The sequence below is a fragment of the Equus caballus genome, chromosome 5, assembly GCF_041296265.1.
Source record: "Equus caballus isolate H_3958 breed thoroughbred chromosome 5, TB-T2T, whole genome shotgun sequence".
NCBI lineage: Eukaryota > Metazoa > Chordata > Mammalia > Perissodactyla > Equidae > Equus > Equus caballus.
This window is the reverse complement of record NC_091688.1, coordinates 71,759,263-71,770,171: the sequence shown is the minus strand read 5'-3', so window position 1 is coordinate 71,770,171 and position 10,909 is coordinate 71,759,263. Positions and strand designations below refer to the sequence as shown.

At 37.8% G+C, this 10,909-nt stretch overlaps 1 long non-coding RNA gene across 1 annotated transcript in view; it reads right to left on the bottom strand.

Annotated features, from left to right (window-relative positions):
- Nucleotides 1-207: 207 nt before the first annotated feature.
- LOC111773576 (uncharacterized) overlaps nt 208-10,909 on the bottom strand; it is a 147,310-nt gene continuing 136,608 nt past the window's right edge. Inside the window, exon 5 of the long non-coding RNA XR_011438808.1 lies at nt 208-2,117. This is a non-coding gene — a long non-coding RNA (uncharacterized lncRNA). The remainder of the gene's footprint in view (nt 2,118-10,909) is intronic.

The following is a 10,909-nucleotide window of genomic DNA, read 5'->3' as shown; positions in this document are numbered from 1 at the left end:
AATCGAGCTGATTCTAAAGATTTTATTTCTTCTGGTAATCACGTGTTTGATTGCTCCCATAGCAAGAACAAGACTTTTCAAGCAAGTAAAAGTATTACTATGTCTGGAATATCCTAGCAACTGCCTGAAAAGATTCATGATTCAACATATTTAAGTACTTGGAATAAATTCCTTTTTTTCAAAATAAATAGGAAAGCCTCAGCAATCAGTTTTTTAATTTATTAAATATCCAGGCATATAATTATCAATTTCATATATTTGGTACAAATGAAACTATCTCAGTATAAGAGAAATTGCTCCTAGGTAGTAATTATAAGGCTACTAAACTTACATTTTAAATTTTCATGACTAATAATAAAAAGAATAAAAAGATCCCCAAAAGCAAATTTTACCCTAAGAATTGAAATAAAATAACAAAAGTACTTTTTTATTCTAGAGACATATGCAGACCCGGCTGTCATTTTTCATTTCATTTCTTTACATGAAACCAGAAAAATAATAAGCACTGAATAAACTACTGGGTGATTTGCTCACTTCTAGAGTCAATTCCAACGTCACCGAGCAAAGTAGGCAAATATTTAACTGCAACTAATAAGTAGCATAGGAATCTTGGTTGTCTATAAAATTATGTCAAACCACATTTAACTTGAAAAAAAAATTAAAGCCAAAAAAAGTCTGTTCAAAAGAATACAAACTCAAAATCTAGTTTTGATGCTGCTATGATGCTACTGGATGCTGCTATGTGTTTGATGGGCACTGTGTCAAACATTTCACACTAAGCCTATGCTTCCTAAAACAAATGTCTTCCTCAAGACCTGTGGAGAAAATCAGCAGAATCTAATTAGGCAGTATTTGGGTCCATGTGCTAAATAACTTAGTCTGCATCTCTAAGAGTAAGTAACTATGGGCACTTAGCATTAACAGTAGAACAAGTTACAAGTGTTTTGAATTCAGAACTGAATAAATACTGTAAAGATAAATAAAAAGAGGAAAGGATAGATCAATAATTATACTCCAATTACTCCATAATGAACTGATTATGACTTACTACAATGTTTTAAGAGGTTATTTAATTCCTTTCTACAGACAAATGAATAGAGAAGTAAGTACAAGAAAAATTATAGTTAAAGGCAGATGAATCTCATCATATCTCTTAAAATACGGGAATCTGCACACCACCACTATGTTCACTAAATCATTGAATTACATTACCTGTTATTTTAGCCAAGCCGTAGTTACAACTTAGTGAATGAATTATTCAGATGTTTTACCCTACCTCTTTGTTTCTAATAACAGTTCTTTGAGCAGGTCACAAATCACCATTATCAAAACAGAAAAATAGATTTTTAATATGTGGAATACATCAATTTATTAGCCACTCTGATCAAACATTTTCTTTTATTAGAAACTGAACCTTGTATAATGGCTAATTAAGGTTTGAGATTGATTATTGGCGGATGTTCATTATTCATGATATCACTCTGATTAATATAGATAATTCATAGTTTCCTCTATTTTTAAAGTACTATTTTTAAACATCTATATATATCGTAGATCTTTGACCTCCACTCGAGCTTCCATATTGGATCATGCAAGATACTTATGTATTTAATCTTAAAGTGTTCCACATGATAATACTTTTAAAACACTACATGAGTTTTTTTTAAGTTCTGCAGAATAAATCATTACATACAATCTGTTTTGAAAACAATTGTTCAATTTAAAGGTTTGTGCAAAAGAAGCAAGCACTCCAATTCTATTCAAAGTTAGCACCAGGTCCCCAGCCCCCATTTAGATGGCTGTATATAGAAATATATAGTTTGGAACTTCAGTCAGTGATATTTTTCTAATTTAAAGGTTGACGTAAACACACTGTCTTCTTATTTTTCTGGACCTTGGAGATATTTCTCTTTAGTGACAGAAAGAGAACATTGAACCCTGCCAGAAGTGATCCATTTCTCCTACTTGATGAGAAAAGCAGAATCAACAAAATTCTGCTTGTCACTCCAGTACCATGTATGTTTTCAGGAACAGCAATTGCTCCAACATTTGTCTTAGATCTGCGCGACACAGTGAACTGACTTCCCAACAAGCTGGCCTCTTAATTTCATCTCGCTCTGAAAGTAAGAAAATAATGAGTTCAGTGATGCTGAAGCAATACTCTCAACAACCAAGAAGGAAACCTTAGTGTTCATTCTGTCATTCACTGTCTGGGTTCAAGACTAATGAATTTCTGCCACACAAAGAAGCGTTTGCTCCCATATAAGAGCAAGTCCTGATGTTTAACTTGTTTCAGCCTTGCTAAGCGACATTAGGATCAACTTATGAAAGGACAAGTGTATCTTAGTTGCTCTCTCTTTTTTTAAATGCTCCATATAGAGAGAATGGAAAGATTGGGAGAGTTGGAAGTAACCATTCCATTTCTCTCACTACATTGCCAATTTTCTAAAATGACAGGTCTTCATTTACTTTTTTTTTTTTACTATTCCTCTTGTAATCTGGCTTCTAGCCCCAATCATTGGGGCCTGAAAGTCATCAGACACTTTCTAATTTTCAAAGCCAGTGGTTTCTTCTTAGTTCTCATCTGCCTCAGCCTCTGACTGTTTGACACTGTAGACCCATCTTTGAAAACCTCTCTTTTGCATAACTGCCATCTCCCTGTTTTTTTTTTTTTTTTTTCCCATTTCCCTCATTCTGGCTCTACCCTCATTCCCCAATAAGGGATTAGCACAAATGCTAACTCTTCAGGATGCAAAAATATTCTACCTTCACATAAAGCAGTATAGAGCATGGTGTTGAAGAATCAGGTTTTCAAAGCAGACACACCTGAACTTGATTCCCAACTGTACCACTTACTATGGGCACATACGATAATTTACTAATTATTTCCCTGAGCCTCAGTTTCCCACATCTGGGAATGCAGATCATAATACTAGCACCATTTTTTTAGTTTTGAGAGGATTCAATTAAATAATGTTTGAAAAACATCAAACTCATAGCACACAAGTTTTGCAATAAATATTATCATTATTTCTAATTTCAAAGGCATTTGACAGACAAAATTAGAAATGAATCAGCATTAGAGACTTAATCAGAGAGTAACCAAGTGACAGTGGATTTTAATTTGCTTGAATAGAATTATGAAATTAGGGAGCTAGAAAAGACCATTGAGTCCAGGGGTCAGCAAGCCATAAGCCCACAGGACAAATACAGCCCACCACCTGTTCGTATAAATAAAGAGTTACTGGAACAAAAGTATATCCATTGGTTTAGGTTTTGTCTATGGCTGGTTTCGTGCTTCAACAACAGCATTGAGTAATTGTGAAAGAGACTGTATGGACTGCAGAGCATAAAATATTATACAGAAAAAGTTTGCTCACCCCTAATCTACTCTAAACCCCTTTGCTCCTGATGAGAAAATTAAATATAATCCTATAATTCAGAAACTGCTAAGAGATTTCCTAAAGTATCATCTTTGTTAGTTTACAGGAAACTTATATGTACACAGATGTTTACTGAGAGAAATAAAAACTGCTGCTTAGCTTGTTTTGTTGTTTCTGTGACACATTTATAGTTCCTAGGAGCCCCACAGAATGTGGGGTTTTATTCTATATCTAGCACTTGCACTGTGAAAAGAAAAGCAATTCCCATTAGGACAAGAAAAAGCTGAGGTTAAAATAAAAGACAGTGTAGGCTCATGCCAAAAGCTGAATTTTACTTAAGATAAAGAAAGATGGCAGCTTCTAACTTTGGCGCAAATTAGGTGTGTCAAATTGCTGCAGAAATTGCTTTCCTCTGAGACTGATGACCAGAATGACCCCAGAAGCAATTTTTATTCTCATGAGACGGCTTGCTTAGCTCTTTCCGGGAAGGAGTAATGGGTCTTCAGAAAGATGAGCATGTTTGCTTCCTGGGAACTACTTGTAGAGGTTTGTAGGAATCAATGAGACCAGACACCAAGCAGGAAGAGGGTGGGGCCACGGCATTTCATCAGTGGCTCTAGAGGGTGTCAGTGGATTGTCCAGAAAGAGGGATGTTTCATGGCTGAAGCTTTGATTTGCTTCCCTTATATTCATATTTTCTCTCTGATACAGTATGAAGATCACAAATAGAAGCCACTCCTGGGGTTCCCAAGGGTAAAGCTTAGCTTCAACTCAAAACTTCAAAATGTGTTAGATGCACACCTCTTCTAGCAGTGACATCAAGAAGACAGAGAAAACAAAAACATCATTTTCCTTTGAGGGAACCCAGCTCTATTTTCTTCTATGACACAGGGAATGGCATTAACCCTAAATTGTATGTGATTTTTAAGGGATGCAGAAATAACCCATAGCTTTTCTACCAGAAGCCTTCATATGTGATCCCTATAGTATTGTCCTACAATTACCTGTTTCAGAATCTACAAACATAGTTGTTACAAATGCAGACTTCTGGTCCCTGTACCAGACATTGTGAATCAGCACCTCTGTGTGCCACACTCAGGTATATGCATTTTCAATAGGCTTCCCACATGATTCTATTGCAAAGTAGAGTTTGGGGACCATGGGTCCACTGAAGAGGGACCTAGTACTAAATTTGGTAGCTCTGCCACTGTCTAGCCTTGTGACTCTGAACAACTTACTTAAAATGAGTAGAATATAATCTACTCTGCTAGTGAACAAAATTTATTAATTTTGAAAATTAAGAGGGAAGAGCCCAAGGTGTCATGTCAGTGCAGGGTACAATTACCTGGCAGAGATTCTCGTGCACTGAGCTAAAATGCTGAACTGCTGGAAAGCAGGGGTCTGCAGAAGGTACCATGTTGGACAACGTGGCTTGATTTTTTAATGTACTCAAGGAAAAGCATTCTAATTTTATAAAATGTTGGCTTAGCTTTTCATGTTATATTGTCTCATCTCTTTGTCCCCTAAATTGGAAAGGGTAGACTAACGTCTAATATGTATCTTAATGAGAATGAAGAAAATCTCAGAAATAAGAAATTTACCAAAGATTTGTGTAGTGCTACCTGTTCAATATATTCTGCACAATTAAAATGTCTGAGGGCAGAGCTTGAGCTACTCTAGATGAGAAACCATGTACACATTTGAATGTTGCTGCAGACTAAGCTAATGAATATTTTACTCTCACCAGCTGCTTCATAATCCTTCTCCTGCCTAAAAGCCACAAGATTACAAAAACCAATTTCACCTTCTCTGGGGCTTTAAACCTCTGTATATACAACAGCCAAATCTTTCTGGTATTTTACTGACAAAACAAAAGGCAGCAAAAGTAGCCATAATTGAAGTCAGTGCTAAAATAAATCCCAAAACTGTGCATTTGCTCTTTTCTCCTACAATATGCAGTTCAAAACTGGGCTACACTGCTGTCCTCTTCATGTCATGATAGCTCCTGGAACCAAGGAATGAAGTGGCCACTAAAATTAATGTAAGTATGCTGGGAAGCAACATCCTCTCACACTCAGTTTTGAAAAGATGGTTCAGGAGCCAGTCCTGTGGCATAGTGGTTAAGTTCTGCACACTCTGCTTCAGTGGACTGAGCTTGTGCATTCGCATCTTGGGTGTGGACCCATACCACTCATCAGCCATGCTGTGGCAGCAACCCACATACAAAATAGAGGAAGACTGGCACACATGTAAGCTCCGGGCTAACCTTCCTCAAGCCAAAAAAAAAGAAAAAAAAGGAGGAAGATTGGCAACAGATGTTAGCTCAGGGCAAAAATTCCTCATCAAAAAAGAAAAAAAAATGGTTCATTAAAAGAATCCACCAGAATATTGTTAGAAATAAAAAATGAATACAGTAAGAGATTTCCTCAAGATAGCAGCAAAGCAGTCTCTGAACTCATCTCCACCCACGAACACAACCAGGTTACAACTATTTTTGGAAAAATTACCCTGGATAGAAAACTGAAAACTGGATAAAAAGAATCCCCACAACAAGGGACAGTCCGGACTAAGGCAGAAGAGGCAGAAGTTCCTTCTGGAGAGAAAAAAAGCCACCTTCAGGAGCAGTGGAGTTTCTCAGCTGGCCAGGCGGGAGCCACCCTAAGATATGCAGCCCTCCCTGGAGGAGTGAGTTCCGGAGTGGGGTCGATACTGCTATAAGCATCCTTCAGACTCAGCACAACAGAGATGAGGGTCTTACTATCTGACTTCACTGGCTATTAACTGCAACAGGGATAGCCTCAGAAAAGCTATCTTACAAAAGCTGAAAAGACCTGGGTCTTAAAGGGCTCATGCACAAACTCACCCATCTCAGCAACCTAAAATCACCAGAGAGAAGGCTGACAGTCCTTTGGTGAAAAGAGACTCACCTGGTGAGCTCTGGGTGCATCTTAGTGAGAGGAGGGACCTCTCTGGAGACTGCGACATTGGTGGTGGCCATTGTTGTGGCATGGTCCAGGCATGGTGACATAGACCCCGGCAGATGCCATTGAGGTTCTTCCCCTGGCCTCTTAGCCAAGGGGTCTGCCACACTCACTACAGTGCAGATTTAATCCAGTTAAGCCAGGGCAGGCAGCCCACCCTAGGGACTGGCCCCACCCAATAGCAAGCCCTCAGGCTACTTGTCGGGACTGGGTGCCTTGATCCTCTACAGGGGGGTGAGTGTGTCCACCTCTGTGGGGTAGGGCCTGTGTGAGGACCAGATGAACTGTGGGGGTCATTGGTGGAGAGGTGGGGGCCTCTGCAGTGTGGCATCAGGGTACGCCCCAGGGGGTTGGGAAGTGTGCACAGACCAGGACTGCATTGACAGTGTGTGTGGTCCTGTGGGGGGTGAGGCTTATCAGAGGCAGAAGACCTGTGCTTCACAAATAGCCATAAAAAGGATCAGCCCCACCTTCTGAAACCTGAAACAATTGAGTGCTCCCATGTGTAGGGACAGCCCCGCTCAGTTGCACTCCTAAGAGAACTGAAAACAGCCTTGTAGGCTTGAGGCCTATAGAAACTGTAAGCCTCAGAGCCTAGCAACCAGCTACACTGGGTACTTACCCAATTAACAGGAAAACTGCAACAGCAGTGTGCTGTTAGACCTTGTAGCCAACGGTGTTGAGGCTCCCCAAACCAGATTTACAAACAGCTGGCCAGGGAAGGAAAGACTAGACTCTTTGGGCACCTGCATTAAAGCAACCCTGCCACAGCTGAAGGACACAAGTAGCCCACAGAAGGGTCACTCATGGATCATTTTGACTGGTGATGAGAGGGAAGCACACTGCTGGGCCTCAAAAGGCATCTCTTATATAAGGCCACTTCTCCAAGATCAGGAGACATAACCAACTCACCTAATACATAGATATAAGCACAGAGAAAGAGGCATAATGAGGAGACAAAGGAATACATTCCAAGCAAGGACACAGGACAAAACCCCAGAAAAAGGACTAAATGAAACAGAAATAAGTGACCTACCCAACAAAGAGTTCAAACAAAAACTTATAAGGATGCTCATAGATATTGGGAGAAGACTGGATGAACATAGTGAGCTCATCAAAAAACAACTGGAAAATATAAAAAAGAACAAATCAGAAATGAAGAATACAATACTGGAAATGAAAAATCCACTAGAGGGACTCAAAAGCAGAGTAGAGGATACAGGAGAACGGATCAGTGAGCTAGACCAAAGACTAGAGGAAATCACCCAAGCTGAACAGAAAAAAAGAAAAAAGAATTAGACAGAATGAGAACAGTCTAAGGGAACTCTGGGACAATATCAACTATGCTAGCATTCATACTATAGGTGTCCCAGAAAGAGACAAAGGGGCAGAAAATTTATTTGAAGAAATAGTAACTGAAAATTTTCCTAAACTAAGGAAGGAAACAGACATCCAAGTACAGGAAGCACAGAGAGCTCCAAATAAGATAAGCCCAAAGAGGCCCACACCAAGACATATTATAATTAAAATGTCCTAAATTAAAAATAAAGAGAGAATCCTAAAAGCAGCAAGAGAAAGGCAACAAATGACATACAAAGGAAAGCCCATAAGGCTATCAGCAGACTTCTCAGCCAAAACCTACCAGGCAAGAAGAGAGTGGCATGACATATTTAAAGTGCTAAAAGGAAAAAACCTACAGCCAAGAATATTCTGTCCATCAAGATTGTCATTCAGAATGGAAGGAGAGATAAAGAGCTCCCCATACAGGCAAAAATTAAAGGAGTTTATCACCAAGAAACCAGTTCTACAAGAAATGCTGAAGGTACTTATTTAAGTGGGAAAGTGATGACCACAAATAGGGATAAAAAAAAATTATCAAACTCCCCCCCAAAAAACAGGCAATAAAATCACTGGTAAAGGTAAAAATATAGTAACAGTAGCAGATCAAACACCTGTGAAGATAATATGAAGGTTAGAAGACAAAAGTACTAAAATTACCTACTTCGATGATAAGAGGGTAATGGATAGTCACACACAAAACAAGAGATTAGATATGATTTCAAAAACATAAAATGTGGGAGGAGGGGAGTGAAAAAGTAGAGCTTTTAGAAAGAAGTCAAGCTAAAGAGTCTATCAACTCAATATAGACTATTACATACATAGAATATTATATAGGATCCTCATGGTAATCACAAATCAGAAACCTATAATAAGTAAGCAAATAAGTAACACAAAAGAAATCAAACATATTACTACAGAAAGCCATTAAACCACAAGGGAAGAGAGCAAGAGAAAGAGAAAGGAACAGAGAAGAACTACTAAAACACCCAGAAGAAAAAGTAACAAAATGGCAATAAATACATAGTTGCCAATAGCTACTTTAAATGTTAATGGACTAAATGCTCCAATCAAAAGGCATAGGGTGGCCAGTTGGATAAAAAAACAAGACCCATATATAGGCTGCATACAAGAGACACACTTCAAACCTAAAGACACTCACAAACTGAAAGTGAAAGGATGGAAAAAGATGCTCCATGCAACTGGCAAAGAAAAGAAAGATGGGGTGGCAATACTTATATCAGACAAAATAGACTTTAAACAAAAAATTGTTACAAAAGACAAAGACGGGCACTACATAATGATAAAGGGAACAATCCAACAAGAAAATATAACACTTGTAAATATCTATGCACCCAACATAGGAGCACCTAAATATATAAAGCAGTTATTAACAGACAGAAAAGGAGAAATAGACAGTAACACAATAATAGTAGGGGACTTTAACACTCCACTTACACCAGTGGATAGATCATCCAAACAGAAGATCAATAAGGAAACACTGGCCTTAAATGACACATTTGACCAGATGGACTTAGAGGATATACATATAGAACATTCCATCCCAAACCCACAGAATACACATTCCTTTCAAATGCACATTCAACATTCTTCAGGATTGATCACATATTAGGCCACAAAACAAGTCTCAATAAATTTAAGAAGATCGAAATAATACCGTGCATCTTTTCTGACCACAAAGGTATGAAACTAGAAATCAACTACGGAAAGAAAACCAGAAAAGCCACAAAAATGTGGAGATTAAACAAAATGACACTGAACAACGATTGAGTCAATGAAGAAATCAAAGGAGAAATCAAAAAAATTCCTGGAGACAAATGAAAATGAAAATATGACATGCCAAAATCTATGGGATACAGCAAAAGCAGTTGTAAGAGGGAAGTTTACAGCAATTCAGGCCTTCCTCAACAAAGAAGAAAAGTCCCAAATAAACAATCTAACAGTGCATCTAAAGGTGCTGGAAAAAGAAGAACAAACAAATCCCAAAATCAGCAGAAGGAAGGAAATAATAAAAATTAGAGCAGAAATAAACAAAACAGAGACTAAAAAAAAAAAAATAGAAAAAATCAATGAAGCCAAGAGCTGATTCTTTGAAAAGATAAACAAAATCGACAAACCCTTAGCTAGACTCACCAAGAAAAAAAGACAGAAGGTTCAAATAAGTAAAATCAGAAATGAAAGAGAAGAAATTACAACAGACACCTCAGCAATACAAAAAATAACAAGAGACTACTATGGAAAGCTATATGCCAACAAATTGGATAATCTAGAAGAAATGGATAAATTCTTAGAAACACAACCTTCCAAAACTGGACCAAGAAGAAGTAGAGAATTTGAATAGAACAATCACCAGTAAGGAGATTGAAACAGCAATCAAAAATTTCCCAAAAAGTAAAAGTCCAGGACCAGATGGCTTCCCTGGTGAATTCTACCAAACATTCAAAGAAGACTTAATACCTATCCTCAAACTCTTCCAAAAAATTGAAGAAGAGGGGAGGCTTCCTAACTCATTCTATGAAGCCAACATTATCCTGATACCAAAACCAGACAAGGACAACACAAAAACAGAAAATTACAGGCCACTATCACTGATGAACTTCAATGCAAAAACCCTCAACAAAATACTAGCAAATAGAATACAACAATACATTAAAAAGATCATACATCATGATCAAGTGGGTTTCATTCCAGGAATGCAGGGATGGTTCAACATCCGCAAATCTATCAACGTGATACACCACATTAACAAAATGAAGAATAAAAATCACATGATCATCTCAATAGATGCAGAGAAAGCATTTGACAAAATACAGCATCCATTTACGATAAAAACTCTAAATAAAATGGGTATAGAAGGAAAATACCTCAACATAATAAAGGCCATATATTGCAAACCCACAGCAAATATCATTCTCAATGCAGAAAAACTGAAAGCTATCCCTCTAAGAACAGGAACTAGACAAGGATGCCCACTATCACCACTCTTATTTAACATAGTATTAGAAGTCCTAGCCAGAGTAATCAGGCAAGAAAAAGAAATAAAAGGGATCCGTACTGGAAAAGAAGAAGTGAAACTGTCACTCTTTGCAGATGACATGATTTTATATCTAGAAAACCCTAAAGAATCCACTAAAAAACTTTTAGAAATAATAAATGAATACAGTCAAGTCGCAGGATACAAATTCA